The sequence below is a fragment of the Stegostoma tigrinum genome, chromosome 5 (assembly GCF_030684315.1).
Source record: "Stegostoma tigrinum isolate sSteTig4 chromosome 5, sSteTig4.hap1, whole genome shotgun sequence".
NCBI classification, from domain to species: Eukaryota; Metazoa; Chordata; class Chondrichthyes; order Orectolobiformes; family Stegostomatidae; genus Stegostoma; species Stegostoma tigrinum.
Window position 1 is genome coordinate 54,957,555 of NC_081358.1, and position 12,729 is coordinate 54,970,283.

The 12,729-nt window shown below is 42.7% G+C and overlaps 1 protein-coding gene across 1 annotated transcript in view; it reads left to right on the plus strand.

Annotated features, from left to right (window-relative positions):
- Nucleotides 1-12,729, plus strand: part of dok6 (docking protein 6) — a 405,108-nt gene that overhangs the window by 326,321 nt on the left and 66,058 nt on the right. The window lies entirely within an intron of this gene.

The window sequence follows — 12,729 nt, forward strand, 5'->3', positions numbered from 1 at the left end:
TAATGAGAGGCATGGATAGAGTCGATAGCCAGAGACTTTTCCGCAGGGCAGGATTGACTGCCACGAGGGGTAATAGTTTTAAGCTGTTAGGAGGAAGGTATAGAAGAGACGTCAGAGAGTTGTGAGCGCATGGAATAGTTTACCAGTGGTATTCGTGGAAGCAGTCATTCATGACATTTAAGCAACTGCTGGACATGCACATGGACAGCAGTGAATTGAGGGGAATGTAGGTTAGGTTATGTTATTTTTCGATTAGGATTATTCCACAGCACAACATCGTGGGCCGAAGGGCATGTATTGTGCTGTACTTTTCTATGTTCTATGTTCTTTTAATTCCAGCAACTTCGTTTTTGTTCTGCATTTACCTCCCAGATCCAGACAGTTGTAACTCCCTTCACTTTCCCAGTTTCTCAAGCCCTAGTAACATAGTGTGAATCCCTTAAATAACTCCCAAAATCTGAGGGGCACAGCCTCCTCAAAGGAATGATTTTTCCAGAAGGAATAACTCAGATAAACCTGTAAATCTTGCCATGGTTAAACCAGACCCAATCATCCACCGACACTTCCGCCATCTACAATCCGACCCCACCACCCAAGCTATTTTTCCATTCTCACCCTTGTCTGCCATCTGGAGAGACCACTCTCTCCATGACTGCCTTGTCCACTCCACTATCCCCTCCAACCCCACCATACCCGGCACCTTCCCCTGCAACCTCAAGAAGTGCTACACTTGCCCCCACACCTTCTCCCTCACCCCTATCCCAGGCCCCAAGATGACCTTCCATATCAAGCAGATGTTCACCTGCACATCTGACAATGTAGTATACTGTATCCATTGTACCCGGTGTGGCTCTCTCTACATTGGGGAAACAAAGCGGAGGCTTGGGGACCGCTTTGCAGAACACCTCTGCTCGGTTCGTGACAAACAACTGTACCTCCCAGCAGTGAACCATTTTCGCTCCCCCTCCCATTCCTCAGCCAACATGCCCATCATGGGCCTCCTGCAGTGCCACAATGATGCCACCTGTAGGTTGCAAGAACAGCAACTCATATTCCGCTTGGGAACCCTGCAGCCCAATGGTATCAATGTGGACTTCACAAGCTTCAAAATCTCCCCTTCCCCCACTGCATCCCAAAACCAGCCCAGCTCGTCCCCTCCCCCCACTGCATCCCAAAATCAGCCCAGCCTGTCTCCGTTTCCCTAACCTGTTCTTCCTCTCACCCATCCCTTCCTCCCACCTCAAGCCGCACCTCCATTTCCTACCTACCACCACATCCCGCCTCCTTGACCTGTCCATCTTCCCTGGACTGACCTATCCCCTCCCTACCTCCCCACCTATACTCTCCTCTCCACCTATCTTCTTTTCTCTCCATCTTCGGTCTGCCTCTCCCTCTCTCCCTATTTATTTCAGAACCCTCTCCCCATCCCCCTCTCTGATGAAGGGTCTAGGCCCGAAACGTCAGCTTTTGTGCTCCTGAGATGCTGCTTGGCCTGCTGTGTTCATCCAGCTCCACACTTTGTTATCTTGGATTCTCCAGCATCTGCAGTTCCCATTATCACAGCAAAGTTTACAGTGGGTTAGAACCAGTTTTCACAATTGTACCAATTCAACTCTCTCTCATTGATTGTGGAGGGGCAATGGATAAAATTTCACCCCAGTGAATTTAAGCAATTGAGAAACCTGGCACAGGACAATGCAATTCATTCTTTGGTGTAGGACTGCCAGAAGCTGACAAATTGCACCTGTTATCGAATATTCCTTTCTGTGAATTTTGCAAAGATTATGTATTTTAAACAACTACAGCCTGTCCTTATTTCATCTTCTGACAGAATTTTAAGATGAGAGTTGTTTCATTTATCAAATAGGAATTTAGGGAACTGGCAAGACTGTTTTGAAATAGGGAAATCCTCAGCTTTCAATAATGCATGACAGGCATGTCTACAGTTCACTGTCCATAAAACTGGAGGCTTTATTGAAAGCTGAAGATCTGTGTGCATTTAATGTAGTAAGTAACGTGGAATAATACATAGCTTGAGAGGTCGATGAATACTTAAAACTTTGCAAAGGTATTTAACCATTGCTGCAGATGAATATCTGGTATATTTTAATCTGCTTTGTGAAGAATAAAGTGTGAATGAATTGTTAATTCATTTTTCCTTAATGAGATTATCAATGCCCCCGTTTCAAATTCAAATACCAATTTGGAGTCTACCGACAAAAAGCTCAGAATTCTAAAGAAACACAAAGTCCTGCTGAATAACTGTTATCAAATGAGTGATAAGATGTAAATCAGCAGCAAAGGGAATGTTCTGCAGGTAGCAAAAATTTCTGCCCTGCAGAAACATAAAACAAGAAAAAAGACAGACTTTGCAATCACCTAGAATGGTAAAGAGACATTGCCTCATCCTCTGAAGCTACTGTTGAATCCTGTGAGGGATGCATATTTTCAAAAAAAAAATCTTGTGAATAGCGATATGTTTCAATAACAAATGTGACAATTTTCAACACTGTCTTGTCTGGCTGTTCTGCCTACAATCCTATATTTGGAATTAGTTGCACGCTAAAGTTTATACATTGAGAACTAATTCCTGTTTCTCCAGAACTATCTTCTTATAAAATCTTCGATAAGTTTTAATATTGAATTACGTAAACTCAAAGCAATAAGGCAAATAAGGCAAAACTTTTTTTCCCAGAACTCCATTGATAATCTTTCATGCAGTTTATGGTTGAGGTGACTCCAAGATTCCAGCAGGCCTTCACACAAAGAAACCAAATAACTCTTGGACAGTAGGCAAAGAACATTTTTTGTAGACCTCATTCTGGACTGAAAGGGGCAAACCAGTGATGCATCAGGCAAATTCCTGTAAAGACTACACCTTCATAATTCGGTACAGCTTCCAAAAACAATGAAGGGGCACATCGGCTAACTGGACAAATGCTTATCTCCAGAATCTTAAAGTTGCACCTAGAGTACAATGAAAAAATGCATTCAGCTCTTTCAGTAGACAGTTAATATTGTCAATAACTTTGGGTTTGCTCAGGGCAATTAATCTCCTGACTGCTGCTTTTGGTAACTCAGCGGGTACAGCCCTTGAATGTGCCGAACATTTGGGTGTAATTCCCTGACAGTCATAGTTTGTAAGTATCTGTGTTCTCAAAGCACTGCTTGTGACTCAGTGGAATTTATGTGGTGTTTCTTTTTGCAATCAACACTGTGGAAGCAGCACAAGTGAAGGATGTTTCGTTTTAAATTTTATATCAAGTCTTTCTATCATCTTTTTTTTACTCTACCATTTTCCTTTTAATTGATTATCCCTGGGTTTTCAGCATCTTCCTGCAGCTGGGCAGGGCTTGGAGTGGAGTCTCAACCCACTAATATGAACTCTGCGCAGCCCTATCTGTCTTCACTGCCTGTTTATACTTGAGTGGTTTGTGAAATTCACCAGCTAACATCCCATTGAAGCCGCCCTGTCTGTGCTGGCTGCATAGGTCCTGTAATTAATAACATGCCCGCCAAAGAATCAGTTCCCCAGAGTGATCCTCATTGCAAAAGGCAGGGCCACTGCTCATGATGTGATGCCAATGTCAGGGAGAGGCAAAGTGGATTTCATTTAGTTATGGGAATATGTAATATGTCGGAGGCTGCATATTATTCAGCTGAGGGTCACTTTGTGTTTCAAATTATATTGTTACTGCTGATCTATTTATGTTGTTAGGGAGCATTGGACATCTGGGATTGATGATTGCCTGTCTGTACTCAACCAGTAGCATGTAGTATAGAACGACAATCAATCTGAACATCTACTGAACAAAAATAGATCCGCAACAGTCGTATATTTTGCAACACAAACAGTTTAGCTGTGATCTTATTGAGTAGAGTCATGGAGCCACATAGTTAATTCGGCTCCTAATTTATACATTCATATACAGCAGAGATGTAATCAATTCTGTCGTCTTGCAGTGACGAAACATCATTCTCTCCATCTCTGATGCTCAGAGAGGCTGATGGGCCACCTATCCAGTATCTTGAGCATGTGATGCTTGTATAAAAACTCTGCGTCATTTCTGCATGGTCAGTGAGTTAGTCAGCCAGTCAATTATGCATGTAATGTAATATTTAAATGGGTAATATTATTTCTCAGACGACATACATCTGAAATGTCATTTATAGAACATAGAACATGGAACATTACAGCACAGTACAGGCCCTTCGGCCCTCGATGTTGTGCCGACCTGTCATACCAATCTCAAGCCCATCTAACCTACACTATTCCATATATGTCCATATGCTTATCCAATGACGACTTAAATGTACCTAAAGTTGGTGAATCTACTACCGTTGCAGGCAAAGCATTCCATTCCCTTACTATTCTCTGAGTAAAGAAACTACCTCTGACATCTGTCCTATATCTTTCACCCCTCAATTTAAAGCTATGCCCCCTCATGCTCGCCGTCACCATCCTAGGAAAAAGGCTCTCCCTATCCACCCTATCTAACCCTCTGATTATTTTATATGTTTCAATTAAGTCACCTCTCAACCTTCTTCTCTCTAATGAAAACAGCCTCAAGTCCCTCAGCTTTTCCTCGTAAGACCTTCCCTCCTTACCAGGCAACATCTTAGTAAATCTCCTTTGCACCCTTTCCAAAGCTTCCACATCCTTCTTATAATGCGGTGACCAGAACTGTACACAATACTCTAAGTGCGGCTGCACCAGGGTTTTGTACAGCTTCACCATAACCTCTTGGTTCCGGAACTCGATCCCTCTATTAATAAAAGCTAAAACACTGTATGCCTTCTTAACAGCCCTGTCAACCTGGGTGGCAACTTTCAAGGATCTGTGTACATGGACACCGAGATCTCTCTGCTCATCCACACTAGTAAGAATCTTACCATTAGCCCAGTACTTTGCCTTCTGGTTACTCCTACCAAAGTGCATCACCTCACACTTGTCTGCATTAAACTCCATTTGCCACCTCTCAGCCCAGCTCTGCAGCTTATCTATGTCTCCCTGCAACCTACAGCATCCTTCATCACTATCCACAACTCCACTGACCTTAGTGTCGTCTGCAAATTTACTAACCCATCCTTCTACGCCCTCATCCAGGTCATTTATAAAAATGACAAAACAGCAGTGGACCCAACACCGACCTTTGTGGTACACCACTAGTAACTGGTCTCCAGGATGAGTACACCACTTATGTGCATAGTTAGTTGTTAATTAACTTACAGATGTCTGCCTCAATTAAAAAATCTGTGTGTCTGTGGTATATGATACCTGGGCTGATATAATGTGGTTTTCTATACATCATAGTGGCAATAAGTAGCTATCAGAAGGTCATCACAGCAAGTTGATGCCAAAGGTTAAAAAGTATTAGCAACAGTGGCAGTTGTGATAAGTTCTTTTGCTAATAGTCACCCATCATCTATCTGAGTTCAGAACTGGAGTTCACACTTAGTGTCCATGTCTGAAATCTATAACCTGTACCAAAGCATGAAGGTCGCAACAGAGAAGCCATTGAGACTTCTCCTCTCTCTCTCTCCCTCTCTCTCTCTCTCTCTCTCTCTCTTTCTCCCTCTCTCTCTCTCTCACTGTCTCGTTGCTCTCATTCGCTGTCTGTCTCACTCTCTTGCTGTCTCTCGCTTGCTGTTTCGTTCACATGCTCTCTCATTCACTCTCTTTTTCTCGCTTTTGCTTTGAAAAAGACAGGAGACCACAGAATACCCTGTTTAAAAAATGGCAGTTCACAAGAGCACCTGGACAGCTCTGGTCTTAGAACGAAGTACAGCTCAAAACACTACAACAAAAAGTCTACGTATTGTTAAACCTTACCTGTGCACAGTTGTCAATGGATTCCTTTTTTTTTGTTTTCTTCTGAAACAAAGTGGAAGCAGAAAGAAGGCATGTATGACATCACTCCAACACTTCCTTGGGTATTTTTGGCATAGCCTACCCTGCTCAGTTATTTCTGTTCAAAAGCAGGAAATATAAAAAGAAAGAGAGCGATCTCTAAAACAGGTACAACGAGAGAAACAAATAGAAGCCAACAAAAGATAAGAGAAGCATTATACTGCAATGCAGAACTTTTGTATACTGGCAATATTTAAAGAGCACAAAACTGCATTGTAAAGATAGAAGGCAATTGCTGGAACAGGGAATGGCACTTAGTGCCGTTCGGTCAGATTATAGATAATAGGAACTGCAAATGCTGGAGAATCCAAGATAATAAAATGTGAGGCTGGATGAACACAGCAGGCCAAGCAGCATCTCAGGAGCACAAAAGCTGACGTTTCGGGCCTAGACTGTTTAGGGATGCAGTTGGGGAAGGGGAGATTTTGAAACTGGTGAAGTCCACATTGATACCATTAGGCTGCAGGGTTCCCAGGCGGAATATGAGTTGCTGTTCCTGCAACCTTTGGGTGGCATCATTGTGGCACTGCAGGAGGCCCATGATGGACATGTCATCTAAAGAATGGGAGGGGGATTGGAAATGGTTTGCGACTGGGAGGTGCAGTTGTTTGTTGCGAACTGAGCGGAGGTGTTCTGCAAAGCGGTCTCCAAGCCACCGCTTGGTTTCCCCAATGTAGAGGAAGCCACACCGGGTACAGTGGATGCAGTATACCACATTGGCAGATGTGCAGGTGAACCTCTGCTTAATGTGGAATGTCAGATTATAGTTGTTCAACGAAAAACAAATCACAGATATCTGGTGCAGTAAGATGAGTAATCAGACTTCTTATCACTTTGGAAATAAAGAATTCCTCAAATATTTCTCATGATGATCCTGACAATTTTCCCCCCGCAAAAGTCCAGAAGATCAGCATAAGTCTACATCAGGTACATAGTCTTCAGTTCATGATTAACCATCCACAGCCCGAGCAAAATATTGGCCAATTTGTAAGCAGATGTCAACGCAAATATATAAAATTTCAGTTTCACAAGTTGAAGATATGGGTCAGAAATGGGACCAGCTTTCTGAGATTAGAATCCCATTACATAAGAATTGTGATAACAAAGTGTAGAGCTGGATGAACACAGCAGGCCAAGCAGCATCAGAGGAGCAGGAAAGCTGACGTTTCGGGTCTAGACCCTACATCAAAACACCTTCTCACCTCTCCTATCTGCCATGCACCAGTACCACTAACCACAATTCTTATGTATTAGAGATAGTGGGAACTGCAGACGCTGGAGAATCTGAGATAACAAAGTGTACAGCTGGATGAACACAGCTCCTAAGAGGCTGCTTGGCCTGCTGTGTTCATCCAGCTCTACACCTTGTTATCTCAGAAGGTGTATTGAGTTGGAATAATGGATGCTGCTGAACCTTACATAGGTATGATAGAGTAACATGAGGGCATGTGTGACACAGCACTGTAAGGCTGGTTTTACTGCAGGATATAGGAGGATCTACACTTTATTCACGTTTACTAATGTGGTAGGACACCGAGAAGGCCCCTGTTCTGGATTTACATATTCATGACAACATTCCTGCTGCTCACTGCTTTGATCATGTTTATCTAAACCTTACTTGTAGCAGCAGTGGCTTTAGCTCTTATTGGGCCAAGCACATACTGCATTCTACAGTACCTCTCGTTTATACCACTTTAAACATAGCACAGCTTTTTTTGCACTCCCTGATTCCATCCCACGACTTTCCTTTCACTTAATTTAGTTCTCAAAACTCCACAAAATGTGAGTATTTAAATAGTTGAATTACAACCATCTCATGTCATTCACCCACAGTCAAAACATAATCCCCCGATGGCATCCTCATTAAAATCAGGATTCCCACATACTCCCTATAATCGTGCATATTTGCCAGCTGCTTCACCAGCTGAGGACAAGCCATTAAAGTGCCTAGTTCGCTGCCAATATTGGAGTGACTGTGACTTTACTATTTCACATGGAAATTGAAGGCCTGCAGAATGGCATCCATTCAGTTAGGTTGCATTGTCCTGGTTGGTCTTGCATCTTCCGAGACATGGTTGCGAGAAATTATGGTGTACTTCTCACCAGTGTGCCCTATCTACTAGAACTCTATGTGTGACATGTCATGGTGAATGTATCTGTGAGATTTAATACATGCTTCCAGCAGGAAAGGCTGACTTAGTGTTGGAAGTACACATTCATAAAATTTGGCTTCTTATCCTTGTCTAGGGGATGGGTTTGTCTTTAGCTTGTAGAAGCATCTGGATGCTGTCCTCTGCAAAACTATCATTGCAAACATTTCCTGAATTTCTAACCAGAATACTGTGCTACAACAATTCAAATAAACTTACTGAAAATATTTTAAAAAGGTAGCTGTGTTGCAGAATTGAATTAACATTCACAGTGGCCCTTTTAAAATAGCAGCAAAATTTCAGCATTTATATTTAAGATTATGTAATGTTTTGTTTTCTTTGAAAAGACTGAGATGTGGTCCAGTCTATAAAGTGCTGTTAATAGATACAATGGTAGGCTACTTAGCTTGGTCTCTGATCATGGAACTAGACGAAAGGGTAGAAAATTCACAGGCCTGACTTGAGAATAAAGATTAGAAGAAACTTGGAATAAATTGCAGCTAAAGCAAATAATATGGTGAAAAACATCAGCACCGGAAGATGTGGTGCAGGAAGGGTTGACCAGCAACAATGAGCAAGTGGAGTGCAGCACAGACTGGCCCTAAATTGCTATAAATTAAAATTGAATTTAAAATCTTAGCCACTGTCATCTTTAAGGTTACAAGTTGGACGTGTAACCTGACTCCTCGCAGATGGTCACAGACCCGCCATTTTTGTAGAAAGGGCTGCCACGCTGGGGGTAACCTTAATGAGATAAAAGTGAGACTTGTGCTCTTTAGCAACATAGAACCTGGTCATTGAGAGCTGCCAGTCACTCGAAATGACCAGTAGTGGTGTGGTTCCAGTAGCGCCATACTCTGCGGTGACCATTGCTGGGACTACATGCAGACCCAAGGTCCATGCCAACCTGACTCAAACTTGAGTCTCAGGGTTTTCGGACTGGGAGGAATCCTAGACCCGGGGGAGTAAACAATGGGTTTAGGGTCCAACTAAAAGGCCCAAGATTGGAAGAGGTCTTAAGTGAGGGGGCTCCTGTTGGGTACAAAGGACCTTCCCTCCACTCCCCAAAGAGGAACTATGCCTCTCTCCTTCCTGCCTTTTCACCTTCGATAATGGCCTCCTTTATATCACTCAGCAGCACCCTCTGTACTACAGTGCCAGAGGTGGAATTAGATCTATATGCTCTTTAATTGTGCTCACAAAATTTTGACAAGCTTTGTGGACTGAAAAGGGTGTCAGTGTAGAGGCAGGTAAAATAATTTTTTTTATTATTCTTTCATGGGATGTCGGCTTCACTGGCTGCCAACATTCATCACCTGTCCCTAGTTGCCTTTGAGAAGGTGGTGATGAGCTGCCTTCTTGGACAACTGCAATCCATGTGCTGTAGATGGACACACACTGCCCTTAGGAAAGAAATTCCAGGATTTTGACCCCATGACAGTGAAGGTATGGCAATGTGTCTACAAGTCAGGATGGTGAGTGACTTGGAGGGGATCTATGGGTGACATGGTGACTCAGTGGTTAGTACTGCTGCTTCACAGCGCTAGGGATCCATGTTCAACTCCAACCTTTGGTGACTAGCTGTGTGGAGTTTGCATGTTCTCCTCATGTCTGCGTGGGTTTCCACTGGGAGCTCCGGTTTCCTCCTATATTCCAAAAACATGCAGGTTAGGTGGAATGGCATTACTAAACTGCCCATATTGTCCAAGAATATGTAGGCTAGCTGGGTTAGCTGTGGGAAATGGAGGTTTATGGGGATTGGGTGGAATGCTGTTTGAAGACTTGATGGGCTGAACGGTTTCTTTTGGAACTCCAGGGATTCTGAATCCAAACTCTTAAACTTGCAGCTGATGGTGATTCCATGTATCTGCTGCCCTTGCCCTTCCAGATGGAAGTTGTTGTAGGTTTGGAAGGTGCTGTCTGAGGATCTTTGCTGAATTTCTGCAGTGCATCTTGTAGATAATACACACTGCTGCTAATGAACATGGATAGTGGATGTTTGTGATGTAATGCCAAACAAACCGACTGCTTTGTCCTGGATAGTGTCAAGCTTCTTGAATGTTGTTGGAGCTGCATCCATCTAGGCAAGTGTATTCTGTCACGCTCCTGACTTGTACCATGTAAATGGTGAACAAGCTTTGGGGAGCTAGGAAGTAGTTATTCACAGTAGTATTTGTAACCTCTGACCTGTTCTTGTAGCTATTGCATTTCCGTGTTGAGTCCCATTGAGTATCTGGTCAATGGTAACCACCTTCTCTTCCAGGATAGTGGGAGATTCAGCGATGGCAAAACCATAGAATGTCAAAGGGTGGTGGATAGATTGTCTCTTATTGGAGACATTCATTGCCTGGCATTTGTGTGGTGTGACTGTAGCTTACCAATTGTCTGCCCAAGCCTGGATATTGTCCAGATTTTGTTGCATTTGCACATGGACTGCTTCAGTACCACAAATGGTGCAGAGTATGCAAGAATTTAAGGGTGAAAATGAAAATTTTAAATTGGATGTGATGGAATATAGGAATGGTTTGCCTTTCCTGTCTCCATCTTCACAGTGTCAAGGTTAGGGTTAGCCAGTGACACCCAAATCCCATGACTGAATTAAAAATAAACATTCTACATTAGTAAGGACGAGTGACTGAGTGGATCAGAATGAGACAATGGATGGATTGAAGCTTTAGATTCCTGCTATCTTTATTTATTTTTCTCATTGCAGTGGCTGCTGTGATGAAAATTTGGGCCTCAGTGCAGTTTTTGAGTTGGGTGAGCTTGTAAAAATTCCAGTTGATCTGGGTTAGAATTACCAGTATATGTTCATCCTACCAAATGCAGCATTGCCTTGGCCTTCCTGATTGGTTGTAAAATAAAGTGTACTCTGTCACAACACAGTTCTGAGGAAGGGTTACCGGACCTGAAACATTAACTCTTTTTTTTCTCCTCCACAGATGCTGCCAGACCTGCTGAGCTTTTCCAGCAACTTTGTTTTTGTATTCTGTCACTTTGGGCATGTGTGTCTTTTAATGTTGTCTTAATGCTGTAAAAAGAGGCAAATCTCTTCCTACAAAGTGAACTGTATTTTATCTTTTATCAACAAAGCACTTCTTTAAAATTTTAAATAACCTTTCATAACTCTTTTAACCTCATACCATTTTGGTCAGTGCCATGAGGCAACGTACTAAACACAACAGTGCGAGGGTGTCAAGCGGAACATTGGCGAGTGTTGAGGAAGGTTTCAAGTAGGACAGTAAGGGACCATCCTGACTGGGATTGGTGTAGGGGGTGTGGGGTTTAAGTGGTATGGTGAAGGTTGCCTCAAAGAACCCAGTTAGCATAGCGCGCTCACCCAAAGATAGAATGAGCGCTGACTTGCTGTTCAGGACTCCTGAAAGAGGGTAATACACGACAAGTTGACTGCTCTTTTCCTCCAGATGCTGCCGGCTCGCTGTGTTCTTCCAGTCTCCTGTTTGTCTAACTGCAAAACCCTGCCCTTACTTTGCAATTCCTTAATAGAGACTTTATTCAGCTTCATATCTCTATTCCTTGTTACTCATCCTTGTCAGTTTGGGATACAATCAGCTGTATCTTGTAGATTTCCTTCCCAAGGTTTACACTTATCCTTACCTGACTGTAAAAGCATATTGATAATTATTAGTCAACAAATCTTTTGACCTTGCTCCCAGCTCAATTTAACCTGTTCTTTCCCTCTTGGTGCATGCGTCCTGAATTTCAAGCAGTCTACGGACGCCACTGAATATTAAGAAGGACCCGCTTCTGTTACGATAGTCTGCAATGCAATCCTCATCATCTAACTTAGTAAAAACACCTCTAGAATCTATTTTTTGTGGTATATATTGAAACCTGAAGGCCGAGGATGCCTCTCATCTGTTCTGAGTTAGCTGAGGCTACAATAGACATGTTGCTTTTCAGTGTCTTTGAATTTTGATAATGCCACACAGATTTCAGGTTCCTAAGCCTCCAACATGGCAGACCAGCGGTTTGTGGCCGTTATGACCTGGGTGTGTGCTGCCTGCTTTATTTGTATCAGCAAAGTTATAGACCTCTGGAGGCCAAACCTTTTGGATCTCTCTGCTGTTGGCTGCATTTAGGAAAACAGGTCTAGCAGGTAATCCTTATCAATACTAGAAAACAGTCTAATGACAGTGTGATAGGTATTAATTCACAATGTAAACCTCTATACTGCTCTGTTAAGCAGGACTCATTTTTTTGTTGTTTGATTTCCTCATCTGCTACAGTCACTCATATCAAATGTGTCACTAATATTAACAAGGACCTCATTATAATGAAGGCACAACCTAAAATGCCATCCCTATGAACAAAGATTGAGAGGCTGCAGCATTTTTCTCAAGAATAGAGGAATGACATGATAGAGGGCTTAAGGATTCCAGTAGGATTAATGTGGAGAAGAAGTTCCCGCTTGAGGTAGCTAACAGAATTAAGGGCTGTGTTTCAGAGAATTGCTAACTAATCCACTTGGGAGCTCAGAAGAAATAAAATTTCCCAGAGAGTGGTCAGAATTTGGAACCCATTAACCACAAGGACTAGTTGAGATTGATGTATATAAGGGGAAGCTGGACAAATATAACCTCAAGGGAGAAATAGTAGTACATATAAATAGGGTTAGATTAGCAAGTGTGAGCAAGATGCTCCTGG